This window comes from Eurosta solidaginis, chromosome 4, assembly GCF_040869045.1.
Source record: "Eurosta solidaginis isolate ZX-2024a chromosome 4, ASM4086904v1, whole genome shotgun sequence".
NCBI classification, from domain to species: domain Eukaryota; kingdom Metazoa; phylum Arthropoda; class Insecta; order Diptera; family Tephritidae; genus Eurosta; species Eurosta solidaginis.
Window position 1 is genome coordinate 58,269,588 of NC_090322.1, and position 14,432 is coordinate 58,284,019.

Below are 14,432 nucleotides of genomic sequence, written 5' to 3' on the forward strand. Positions count from 1 at the left end.
AGTTCATTCATGAAGATAGCTATACCCTCGAATTTACCAGTGTATTAATATATTTTCAAGCGTCATATTCAGCTCCTTTGGCTCCGCAGACTTATGTTTTCTAATATTTTTTTTTTAAATAACTAAATATACGATTTGGCAAACTGTTGAAAACTAATATTTAAATTTTCTGTTTGGGAGCTCGATTTGTTCAAAAGTTCGAAAATCTCGAGCAAACATTTAAGCAGTTTTGCAACGATTTTCGAACGAATATTGCGCTACTCGAAATGCCCAGGTATCTGCAGTTCTAATATTAATATAATGGTCTTCCAATCGGGATCAAAATTTATATGGGATATCGAAAACTATGGTATTAATGATTTTGGAAATAGGGCAAAAATTATCTACATTTATCTACATAATCTTAACTTTGGACGCTATACGAACCCCTTAAGCGTTTCCAACGTCTTCATCGCACTCAAAACAAATATGTACCATTTTTGACCTTAGGTTAGGTTAGGTTCAAGTGGCTGCCGTCCACATCGGAGCAGCACACTTAGGCCTTTATAGGCCCATTGTGAAACCACACGGATTTGTTCCTACTCTCCTAATCAAACCACTTCGTTGAGTTTGTGAAGCTAACTAAGCGTCGTGTATTGACCTCAGCTATATCATTCATATCTACAAGAAACATCTTGCCCATGAAACGTTGCCTTTTTCTACTGAGCGCAAAGTAGATGCCTAATAGTTTCAGTCTCTTCTTCGTTGCCGCAGCTTCTACAATAATCATTAAATGGAGCGGCAATCCTTTCCGTATGCGGTCCAATACAAACGTGACCAGTGAGAAGACCTACAACTGAGGAAAGATCCCTCTTACGGAGGGTGAGAAGCTCTCGCGATTTCTTCTCATTCCATTAGGGCCATGTGAGTTTTGCCGCGCGGCATCTATCATGATGCTTCCACCTAGCTCCGGCTTCCATCACTAGAGCCTCCTTTAACTTGAGCTTGCCGGTGGAGAGCGACATGCCCAACCTCTTCCAGGATGGCGAAATTGGAAGGGAATTACCCTTTCTTGCAAGCTCATCCGCCATCTCTTTACCTGGTAAGCCCTTATGTTCCGGAACCCATACCAGATGCAGAGTAAACTGTTCAGCCATCAAGTTAAGTGACCTGCGACAGCCTACTACAGTTTCAGAATTTGTTATGATAGAGTCTAAGGTTTTTCAGTGCTGCTTGACCGTCTGAGAATATATAAATGTGCTTTTGAGAGACTGCCTTCTGCCTAAGGTAGTCCACAGCGTCTTGTATGGCCGCAAGCTCGGCCTGAAATACGCTACAGTGATCCGGAAGGCGAAACTATCTTTGTCTGTCCAATTTTTGACCTTGATGACACTGAAAAATGTCGTTTATTTTATTAACAAGGACAGCCATACTATACATACATGGTAAAGTGTATAGTGTGATAAATGTACATAAAAAGCAGCTGTAGTCTAAAAGTTACATGTTTGAATAAAAAGTATCTTCATAAAAACAGTCCATAAAGCAATTCGTTTGTATAATAATAAGCTCTGCTGAGTTGTTATAACATCCGATTTAACAGCAGAATGCATTTTCCTTTGTCAGCATTTCACTTGTTTAATCTTAGCAACATGCTGCCACGCACCATCCACATTAAATGTTTAGCAACATTATTTCTCTAGATATATTTATGTATTTACATGCACATAAAACTATGAATGGGTACATTCGTTGTGTTTATTGCACAATACTTGCTGCTTCAGCATTTTAGTTAAAAAAGAGTTGCCAAAACACGAAAAATTTTTAATCTTGGAAATTTACAAAATGAATTTTTTTATATTTTGTGGAAATTTGGGAAATTTTTAATTAATCTTCGCCTTCTGTTATCGTTCAATTTCGTTAACTGTCGAATAAATAACTCAAAACACTACTATGGTTCACAATTAAGTTACTCGTATACTTCACTTACAACATTTTATAACCAACTGATTGATCATCGCTTGGACAGCGCTGCTTTTATACTCTCAGTTCGCCTCGTTAACCTATTTCCTAAAATTATAATAAAAAAAATAAAAATTATCAATCAGTTTGATTTTAAACGTTGAAAGTAAAGTACGCGAGTAATCTAATTGTGAAGTGCTACTATCATATTAGTGTTGTAAATAAAGAACATTTTACTATACATTGAAAGAAAAAGACTGGTAAAATCAACCGAAATACGGGTCAGTTCAACCGAAATTTCTGTCAATTTTTATCCATTGCAACAAGATGTTGAATCAACTGCGCACAAATCGTTGATTCGTAATTGACCGTTTTAGTAGTAAAATGAACAAAAGAAAGTTGTTGCGACAGCTTTGTACGAAAGTATCTATGTTGCGGCATTTGCAAGGCAGATGAGTTTTCACTGAGATCTTTTATGGCAGAAATACATTCGGAGTGCTTGCCGAACAGTGCCGAGGGGCGACCCCGCTTAGGAAAATTTTCTTCTAATTGAAAAACCGTATTTCTAAAATTTGTATGTTGCTTTTCCCGAGGTGTGAACCAAGGGTCTTCGGTGTGGTAGGCGGAGAACGCTACCATCGCACCACGGCGGCCGCCATATACATACGTAAATATGTGCATACATATAGTACACAGCATATATAAGTACAAAGTAGAGAGCGCATTGAGCGTAAAATTTTCTTTGATATTTGCTCATGAATTGACTGTTGACCGCTGTTGAAATAACCAGTGAGATCAGTTGTGTTAACAGAAAAATCAGTTAGATTGATTAGGAATCTGTCAATTTTAAAAAATTGTGTTAACTTAAGAGCGACAATTTCTCTTCTGTTGAAATGACTAAACTAATTTGTTCGCTTGACAAAGAACTCGGTCGAATTAACCATAATGCGATCAATTTCACCGAATCTCCGTTAAGTCAAGAACAACAGAACCGATTTGTTGATTTTACTATCGCCATTTCTTTCAGTGTACTGAATATCTCTTTTTTTTTAATGAAACAAGAATTGTGCGACTTTTTATTCCAACTTCTCTCTATCTTTTATTAAAATAAGTTGTTCTTATTTAGAAGAAATCTACTCTGGACCAGTATTTAAACTGGGTTTTCACCAAAATGAGATCGTCATATAGAAAAAGAAGCGACGCAGGCGAAAATTCTTTGCTCTTAACTTATAGTTTATTAAGTTTTTTTATTTCAAACAGAACTGCATTAGCAAGTTTTTCGTCAGATTTTTCACTAGAATGGGACCAAATAATAAAATATAACTTTAACTCAACAGTTGATAACATTTTAATACGGGCAGGTCCGAAACCAAATAATTGACCTTACGACCACTTCAAAAAAAGTGTTAGACTTTATGAACATTTCGGGAAAGCAGGATGGTTACAATTTCAATATGTTTAACCATGTAAGCATTTTAAATTTGAAGTTGTGACCATTCATATGGCTAAATCTTAAATTGAATTTGTGGCCGTTTGAAGTGGTTGTAAGATCAATTGACGTTATGATCGTTAGCCTCATGTCATTCCTCTGACAGAGTTGCTCACCAACAAACGATTCTCGTGGTACTCGATCTATTGAAATCCTGCGATATGGTCATCAAAAATAAGTGTATGTCTTTATTTTTTAAATACTTCTATTTGGCAACCCTTCAAACAAAGCAGGTGTTGTAATGACAAGTGAGTAGCATCAATAAATATTTCTTTGTGAACGTGCATAAACAAAATAAGCTTTGCTAGCAACTATAAAAATGACACCGATTGATACCAGCTAATAACAATAAAATGTTGCTAACATTTCCGCGCCGTTTTCAGTTTGCCGAAAACATTAAAGAACGAAAGACGTACGCCATATTACCGAGTTCCTCATACGGTTCTAGTACGACGTGACGTACGATCGTGTTTTTAATTCTTAATTTAAACGTACATTTGATCTTGAAATATGTTTTAAACGAAATAAAGAAAGCAAATACGGAGAGTATGAGAATTAATTTAATTAAATAAAAAGATGTTTTCATCAATTTAAACAGTTAAATATTGCATATGTGTGCTGTTGATTTTTACTTAATGAATACCCGCCTACATATGTATGTTTGTGCGTGTATGCTAAAGATTTTGCGCAACAATTTTTAAACTTATTTTGCTAAAAGCTTTCATAAAATTAAAATATGTAAATGTTTTTTGTTTTAAGAAGAAAAATAGTGTATGTTTACTTGTCTTCCATGTCAAACATCTAGTTTCGAATCTACGATCTGATGACACTGGATCACAATTTCAATTTTTTTTCTGCACCAGAAACGCCATTATGAAATTCCTTCAATCTGTAGGGCCTAGCAAAAAGTGTTGTACACACAGTTTATAGCAAATTTATTACCTTTTAAAAGCTTCAAACCGTTTTAGAATTGCTCAATTCGTTCTTAAGATATATATGATTAAGTGGACCCAATTTTTTTTTTTTTTTTTTTTGAAAAAAACCGTCATTCGTAAATATCTCAAAAACCATAGAATTAAAAATAACCTTGATTTTCGAAATCAGGGGGTGATTTTACATAGGAATTTCATAATGGCGCCTCTGGTACATTTTGGCTGTAAACCAGTGTAATTTAAAAAACTAAAATTATTCAGAATAGTTTTTGGGGTAGTGAATTGCAAGTCAATTACAGATCTCTCACTTTCCACTATCTTTTACAAACATATAGGCAATGCGGGTTGATCCAAACTTTCGAGGTGTCAAACAAATTTTTCAGCTTCTCAAGTTCGCTTAGTCTTACAAGCGGTGGGCGGAATGCCTGGATTGCATGTATTGTAAATTCACAACAACGAAATACACGCAAAAATTGTTACGCAAGTCGTGCAATTCATGTTATGCTCAATCCTATGTATATTTTCATGCAACAAATTTTAGATATTGCTCTCAATCCGCTATTTCCGCTTACAAGAGAACGAAACAGTTGTTTTTAATAATTTTTTCCCCATAACTTTGGTCTATCTGCATAACTTTCAAGAAGTGTTTACCTCTTACTCTCCCTTCCCCTCTCCCCCTTTTCTCTATCCTTTCATACACTCCTCTCCCTAAGTCTTTTTCTCCCTCTCCTTCTTCCTCCCTCGCTCCATCTATCCCTCTCTCTACGTCTAACTCTATATCTCTCTCCTTCCCTCCATTTTCTTCCCTCTAGTTTTTATTCCTCTCCATCCCTTATTTCTAGTCCCAGCCGCAGTTCCAGTCCAGAAAGTTGTAAGCGTTCAAAAGCTGTTTCTTAAAAAAATAACAAAAATTTTTTTCTAAAAAAATGTAGGGGTATGAAAAATAGATTAGATCCGAATCTCAAACCTACTCAATATACTCAAAAAAATTTATGAAAATCGGTCGAGCCGTTCCGAAGGAGTTCAACCACAAACACTGTGACACGAACATTTTTTTGGACCATATTTTGGCCCCTCAACCCGCAAAAAGTTTACTTTTGCATTAAAGCTCTCATCACCAGCTTTCATTTGAAAAATATCCGGGTCCATGTAATGGGTTTCAAAGCCCTAGTGTGTCTGATTTTAAAAATTAAAGAGCCAAAACAATAAAGGTCCATGTATATAAGACGACTGTATGTTTCGTCCAGATTGACCTCTATCCCTTTACATGTAGATATAGCCTCCATTTTTATATATATAGATTTTTTTTGTTACCAATGTCTGCTATAACTCCGGAATGAGGTGCTCTCATAATATTGCATAGGATATAAACTCTCCGTTCAATTCGTGCACCTTCCACGACAAAGCGAGTCCCCCTAGAGTGATATCACAAATTTGTTAGATGACCAAACGACAAGGTCTAGGTTTGCTATTCAAAACCTGAAAGCTCGAGAGGTCAAACGTATCACAAAGTAGTGCTGTTGTCAGAAGGTAGTAGTGCCAAGGTGTATGGCACTCATGGCAAACAAATGACTGCTCTTCTCAATTTTTCGAGAGGGAGTGTGACTTTACAACAGCAACAATATTGTGCATTTTCCATGAAAAGTTTTTTAACAACAGATAGATATTCACAGTGTTCCCATTATGTTGTTAGATGATCCAACGAAAAATACTACATTTATTTGTGATTCAAGAGGTTATTAAGCGCAATACATATACATAAACAAAATTTCCTAAAAACGAGAAAAATAACTATTAAAATAAGGAATAGTTAAAAAAAACTAAAAAATCATTTATAGCTAACTAAACTAAAAATTAGAAACTAATTTTTAATCACAAATAGTCTCTGCTAAGTAGTTGGATAAATGGCCGTATACCCTTTGACCTTATGTCACTCCGGCACTAAATCATTGGTTGTTGATTGCCGTTGGTTCTTGATGCATTCGTAAATTTCGATTTCAATCTTAATGCCATTAGAAGTGTTCATGAGGTCAATTATGTCACCCCACCATCAAATTATTGCATTGTCATCGGTCTTTGATAAGTGTACAAAGTTTTAATAAAATCTGTCCGTTTAAAGTGGGTCAAAGGACTCGGTTACATACAAACAAACAGGTGAAGCTAATATAAGGCTGTTAAAATATGCCGAAACTATGTATGTACATACATTAAACCCATATGGGAAAAAGTTTATGTTTCTCATAGTTTTCTCATATTTATACCTTTCATGAAAATGAAATGGTATATTAATTTCGTCACGAAACCGAAAATTGTAAGTCCTTAAAGGAAAATAGATAGACCCACCATTAAGTATACCGAAATAATCAGGTTGAAGAGCTGAGTTGATTTATCCATGTCCGTCTGTCCGTCTGTCCGTCTGTCTGTTTGTATGCAAACTAGTCCCTCAATTTTTGAGATATCTTGATAAAATTTGGTGAGCGGGTGTATTTGGGTGTCCGATTAGACATTTGTCGGAACCAACCGGATCGGACCACTATAGCATATATCCTCCATACAACCGATTTTTCAGAAAAAGAGGATTTTTGTAATATCTTACCCAATTTAACAGATTGAAGCTTCAAACTTCACCATATACTTTCGAATATTGCACATATTGTTGCCTGAAAAAATTTATGAGATCGGTCGTATATATAGTATATATCTCCCACAACCGATTGTTCAGATAAGGAACTTTTCGTATTTACTGCCCTATTTTAAGAGCTAGAGGCTTCAAATTTCAGCGAATGCTTACGTATATAGCATATATTGTTGTCTGAAAAAATCATAAAGATCGGTGGTATATATAGTATATATATGGTGGTATATATAGTATATATATATAGTATATATATAGTATATATATATATAATTTTGAAGCTAGAAGCTTCAAATTTCACCGAATATTTACTTATGTAGCATATATTGTTGTCTGAAAAAATCATAGAGATCGGTTGTATATATAGTATATATCTCATACAACCGATTGTTCAGATAAGAAACTTTTCGCAATTTCTACCCCATTTTAACAGTTATAAGCTTCAAATTTCACCGATTGGTTACGTATATAGCATACATTGTTGTCTGAAAAAATCATAGAGATCGGTTGTATATATAGTATATATCTCATACAACCGATTGTTCAGATAAGAAACTTTTCGCAATTTCTACCCCATTTTAACAGCTATAAGCTTCAAATTTCACTGATTGCTTACGTATATAGCATATATTGTCGTCTGAAAAAATCATAGAGATCGGTTGTATATATAGTATATATCTCATACAACCGATTGTTCAGATAAGAAACTTTTCGCAATTTCTACCCCATTTTAACAGTTATAAGCTTCAAATTTCACCGATTGCTTATGCATATAGTATGTATTGTTGTGTCAAAAAATCATAGAGATCGGTGATATATATAATATATATATGATGGTATATATAGTATATATATATAGTATATATATATTTTTTTACGATTTCGGCCCCATTTTAACAGCTAGAAGCTTCAAATTTCACCAACTGCTTACGTGTATAGCATATATTGATGTCTGAAAAAATCATTGAGATCGGTGGTACACATAGTATATATCTCATACAACCGATTGTTCATTCCATTTTAACAGTTATAAGCTTCAAATTTCACCGATTGGTTACGTATATAGCATATATTGTTGTCTGAAAAAATCATAGAGATCGGTTGTATATATAGTATATATCTCATACAACCGATTGTTCAGATAAGAAACTTTTCGCAATTTCTACCCCATTTTAACAGCTATAAGCTTCAAATTTCACTGATTGCTTACGTATATAGCATATATTGTCGTCTGAAAAAATCATAGAGATCGGTTGTATATATAGTATATATCTCATACAACCGATTGTTCAGATAAGAAACTTTTCGCAATTTCTACCCCAGTTTAACAGTTATAAGCTTCAAATTTCACCGATTGCTTACGCATATAGTATGTATTGTTGTGTCAAAAAATCATAGAGATCGGTGATATATATAATATATATATGATGGTATATATAGTATATATATATAGTACATATATATTTTTTTTACGATTTCGGCCCCATTTTAACAGCTAGAAGCTTCAAATTTCACCAACTGCTTACGTGTATAGCATATATTGATGTCTGAAAAAATCATTGAGATCGGTGGTACACATAGTATATATCTCATACAACCGATTGTTCAGATAAGAAACTTTACGCAATTTCTGCCCCGTTTTAACAGTTAGAAGCTTCAAATTTCACAAAATGCTTTCGTATATAGCATATATTGTTGTCTGAAAAAATCATAGAGATCGGTGGTATATATATTATATACTTCATATAAACTGTCATATTGGACCCTTTTTTACGGCTAGAAGCTTCAAGATTCATCAAATTTCATCAAATAGTTACGTTTACGTCATATATTTTTGGAATACGTGATTCGTAGCCATAGTTTTTACATGCAGACCACAAAAAACGTGAAGCTTTGCATCATCACACAGATTACCTACCTATTTTTTATTTTATATTTATCTTAAAAATCGTTTAGATATGTTCAAATTTCACCAAATGCTTACGTGTATAGCATATATTGTTGTCTGAGAAAATCATAGACACCGGTGGTATATATAGTATATATCCCATACAACCGATTGTTCAGATAAGAAACTTTGCGCAATTTCTTCCCCATTTTAACAGTTATAAGCTTCAAATTTCACCGATTGCTTACGTATATAGTATGTATTGTTGTGTCAAAAAATCATAGAGATCGGTGATATATATAATATATATATGATGGTATATATAGTATATATATAGTATATATATATTTTTTTACGATTTCGGCCCCATTTTAACAGCTAGAAGCTTCAAATTTCACCAACTGCTTACGTGTATAGCATATATTGATGTCTGAAAAAATCATTGAGATCGGTGGTACACATAGTATATATCTCATACAACCGATTGTTCAGATAAGAAAATTTACGCAATTTCTGCCCCGTTTTAACAGTTAGAAGCTTCAAATTTCACAAAATGCTTACGTATATAGCATATATTGTTGTCTGAAAAAATCATAGAGATCGGTCGTATATATATTATATACTTCATATAAACTGTCATTTTGACCCCTTTTTTACGGCTAGAATCTTCAAAATTCATCAAATTTCATCAAATAGTTACGTTTTCGTCATATATTTTTGAAATACGTGATTCGTAGTCATAGTTTTTACACGCAGACCACAAAAAAGCTGAAACTTTGCATCCTCACACGAAGTACCTACCTGTTTTTTATTTTATATTTATCTTAAAAATCGTTAAGGTATGTAGATCTGTTCACTATATATTTCTTATCTTATACATCCGATTATTCGGAGATTACGAACGGGATAAGATTATTGTTCAGCCCCATTCATGAAAGGTATGAAGTCTTCGGCACAGCCGAAGACAGTCCCGTTCTTACTTGTTTCCAATTGTTTTTGTTTTTATCGGCCTATTGATAAATGATTCAAGGTTCGATTCGAGCTCAAGGCAAGAACAATCATTTTTTTTTTTCTAATGATAATTATTGTTATTTTTTAATTTTTCTATAATTGAAAATTTGTATTTTTTTTTTTTTTTTTTGTTGGAATAGTAAGTAGAAAACTTTTCAGACCACCTGCCATAGCTGCGCATATAGATCCATTTCGAAGGATGCTAAGCCTTCATCATCAGTACGCAAACGTAATCGTATACGCGTGTAAAAAAAACACGGCTATTATCAGCTTGCTAGTGAGTTGTTATTAGCTTGTTATTGCTTTCTTATTGGTTGCTTATCGGCTTGTTATCGAAGGGTTACATATGTGTTATCGATTTATTTGAAGTTTTATAGGTATCTGGTTCATAAAAAAACGATTAGTCGTCGTTAACAAATCGATAATTAGCCAAAAACACATTGGTAACACTCCAATAAAAAATCGATAACTTTTCGATAACAAATGAATAAATTTCAATAAAAAAGTGTTAAGTTTCTCAAAATAATTTCATATCCCTATGGTAAGATTTCGATTGCTTTTCGGTAAGTTATCGATAATTTTTCATCGATAACTTTTTCAAAAAACTCTGGTAAGAAATTGGTAACAAACCGATAACAAATCGAAAACATCGATAATTTTTCGATGATAAATCCAAAACTTTTCGATAACAAACTGAAACCCCGTCGATTAAAAAATTGTAACGAATTTACATGCAAATCCTCTTATTTGCAATCCTCTGCTAAGTTCGAATCACCAAACTGTTGAATAAATAACTCCAATTTGTAATAATGCAAAATGGCCTTTATTAAAGTACTTCACAATAACACTCAAACTGTGCAACGAACAGATTGCTTAATAACCAAACTGATTGATAGCTCAAATGAAACTCTACTATTCAAAATAATACTGCTCTTGCTCGCTAGATAGCGTCTTAGTCGAAACTGCTTGACAACCCAAATCAAACTGAATTCCAGCGCCTCTACAATTTCCGCCTTTTATACTCTTTGATTTCAACCTTCGCATCTTCTAGGCGCTTCGAGAATCTACTAGTCCAGCAGCTCTCACACTTCTCAGCTGTAACTACAATTGCACAATTTTATAGTTTTTCTCATTGCATACTTATAGGAGTATCTCAGATATATGTATGTGTTTGTGCATTGACTCTCCGCTGCTCGTATACGTACATGGTACATATGTGTAGACGCAATTATTGTTTCGTTTATGTAGATACATAATAGGGGGACTCATGTAACCGTATAAATGCCTTATAAAGTGTGTAAACGTATAAATTTATCTAGTTTACGCACGAGCTGTCAAATTTTGTATGAAAAATCATTTACACAATTTGTATAAATTTACGCGCACATTTCATTGTGTAAACGCGGTAAACTCAAAGGAATGCAACCTTGCAGACATTACAGACGGCATTTTCATCAAAAATCTCCAACATCAGCAAGTAAAGGCGTTTTAGTTTTGATTTTTCACTTAATCTTGGTATTTTTTAATTTGTATAACAATCAAAAAATTTTTTTTGGAAATAAATCAGCTGAAAAACAATCAAGTTTATCAAGAGTATTACTAGGTGCGTTCATATAACCGCGTGGGTAAATGGATATAATTTTACACCTTATAAGTTTATATGCTATCATGAGTCCCCCTAATGATTGATCTATGAGTGCGAATTCACGTCACTGCTTAGCATCGGCTTAGAGACGATAGCATCGTTCAGTGCTGCTACCATTCGTTACAATAGATTCGATTTAATTAAATTTTATTTTATTTTAGTTCGGTTTATTTTTTTTTCATTTCATTTTATTTTGTTTCATTTCATTTTACTTTATTTTATTTTATCTGGCGTTATTTTATTTTGTTATATATATATATTTTTTTTTTATTATTTTAGTTCTGTAACTTCTACCTTCGATGGTTAATAAAACAGCAGAAACGTCCGGATTAATTATCTTAATACTTTATTCTTCAGTCGTCAATCCAATAATTAACCGGAAGTCCACCATCTTCTCTTTTTCTTCCTTTACAGTGATGTATTTTTGCTTATTCTATTAATTAGTTGACATGGTTGCATTTATGATCTTACAGTTCATTTAATATTATTTTAATTTATTTTGTTATTATGTAATTAATTTTTTTATTTTGTTTTATATTTTTTATTTTGTTTTATTTTATTTTAATTTATTATATTATATTTCATTTAATTTTGTTTGTATTTTTTTATTTTATTTTATATTATTTTATTTTATTAATTTTATTTTATTCTGTTTTATTTCATTTAAATTTATTTTATTTGATTTCATTTTATTTTGTTTTGCTTATTTTATTTTGCTTTATTTGGTTTTATTTTGTTTTATGTAATTCTGTTTTATTTTATTTAAATTTATTTATTTTTATTAATTTACTTTAATTTTATTTTATTTCGTTTCATTCTATATTATTTTATTTTATATTTTTTTAATTTTATTTTTCTTATCTAACTAAATAATATACAAAGATGTTACAATCAACAAAATCCTAAAACAAAACAAATTAAAACTCAAACTTTAATAATTAACTACGTTGCTGTTTTTATATACACTTTGGGTATCAGTCACGAATTTGCTAATTTTTTTCATCTCTAGCTTTTTGTTTCTAACAAGTGCAGTGCACACATCTCTTCGCGGACTTGCATGCATACAAATTATGTATATGCTCAGGGACATTAATTTATATGTATGTAAACGACGTGTTTGCCTTGAGTTGCGGTGTAATTTCACTCATATAAAATCTATCAGATACCTTGTTCCCAGGGATGGAAAATAATAATTTTTTTTTTCGGAGTCGAAAAAGGCCTGGTCAAAAAATTATCCCTATAGCAATATCATGTCGAATCATGCATCCTTTTTATGTTTCGAACTTTTTCCATAAAAGTCCACATATAAAAGTAAAATCTGTATTTTTATTTTTTCAGTCCGATAGAACTAGTTAAACTCGGACTTTTAAAAATAAAAGTCCGGAAATAAAAGTTAAATCCGGAATTTTATTTTTTAAGGCCAAGATAAAAGTCCCACTTGATAACAAAGAAACGGCTTATCCGAATTAAGAAAATTTTTTTATTTCGAATAAGACGTTTCTTAGTTATCAAGCGGGACTTTTATCTTGGCCTTAAAAAATAAAAGTCCGGATTTAACTTTTATTTCCGGACTTTTATTTTTAAAAGTCCGAGTTTAACTAGTTCTATCGGACTGAAAAAATAAAAATCCGAAAATAATTTTTGTCTTAATTTTTATCTTGATCCAAATATATTTAAAGTCCAAAATTAATTGTTTTGCAAGGACTTATATTATAAAAAGAATAACAGTTTCAGCCCCTGCTTGTTCCTGAATTATGCTCTCATTCTCTACTACTCCATACAGTATACCAACACCACACACTACGCCTATGCATTCCTTAGTACTCCATGCAGTATACCTGCATTTATATTCTACATATGTATATCCCCAATATACCACCCCACTTACAAAGACTACGCTTCGCTTAATCTTACGCTTACATCTTACGCTTACATTCAGCACTCCCCTATACCCTGAGCAAAGATATTCACATCAAAAATTTGAAAAATTCTTTTGCTTGATTTGTTAAAGTGGCCCCTGCCGTCCGGCATATATGTATGTATGTATGTATAAAAAGCTGATGATAAAGACGCGTCCACAATAACTCATGATTAAAATTAAGAACTCATCTATAACCAATCACACTAGAAAAAATCTTGCAACGGTCTAATATATAATAATTATGTTTATAGACTCTATAAAAATAAATGGTTACAACTGATCAATAAACAATATAAAAAGCAAATACATATTTCGGTAAAAAATTAACAGTCATCGATTTGACACATTATTACACCTAATACGTTGTTTGGTGTCAGCTAGTGGTACAATGCCCTTTAGCTCTTTGGTTTATGGTGCCACCTCTAGTTAACTGCAATAAACGTACATGCATACAAACATACATACGTTACATCTGCACAGCCGCATACACAATGATTTTATTGAAAACAGTTATCTATAATAACAATCAAACAAATATTCGTGTGTGTAGTAGCCGAAACCTCTAATCATTTCACACTAAAATTCAAACAATTTAGCCTTCATCAATTATGACGTCACGATTCGCTGCCTGCAAAAATTGTAACAAATGTAAATACACATAGTTTCAGTCGAGTTGCGTTATGCATAAATTTTTTATTGTTACTTATGCATATTAAATAGGGCGCGCCCCAAGCTTGTACACATTAATATGTCATTTAAAGTCAGATGCTCTCTAACTTTTATTTCAAAATTATGGCACAGCGAATTTCACATTTAAGTCAGTCTTTCCCCCTATTTTGCGATCGTATATGTAGTTTAAACAAATAAAAACGTATATGGAGAGAAGTGTGCTTGCGTACCATACCAATGGTCCAAGCTCTGTTTGTCTCACACCAGACTTATATCACGCCAGATTTTTATTATTTAATAAGAA

General features: G+C 32.7%; 1 protein-coding gene across 10 annotated transcripts in view; it reads left to right on the forward strand.

Moving 5' to 3' along the window:
* The window catches only part of Flo2 (flotillin-2), a 305,802-nt gene that overhangs the window by 240,572 nt on the left and 50,798 nt on the right, over positions 1 to 14,432 (forward strand). For 5 of the 10 annotated variants that reach the window (XM_067781783.1, XM_067781784.1, XM_067781785.1 and 2 more), the window contains exon 1: positions 3,802 to 3,973. The exons of 3 other annotated variants lie outside the window; for them this stretch is intronic. The gene's annotated coding sequence lies outside the window, so the exon portion shown is untranslated. Of the gene's footprint in view, positions 1 to 3,801; positions 3,974 to 4,058; positions 4,083 to 14,432 lie in introns of those variants that run through there. 2 more of the 10 variants (XM_067781788.1, XM_067781786.1) reach the window with 2 other exon arrangements.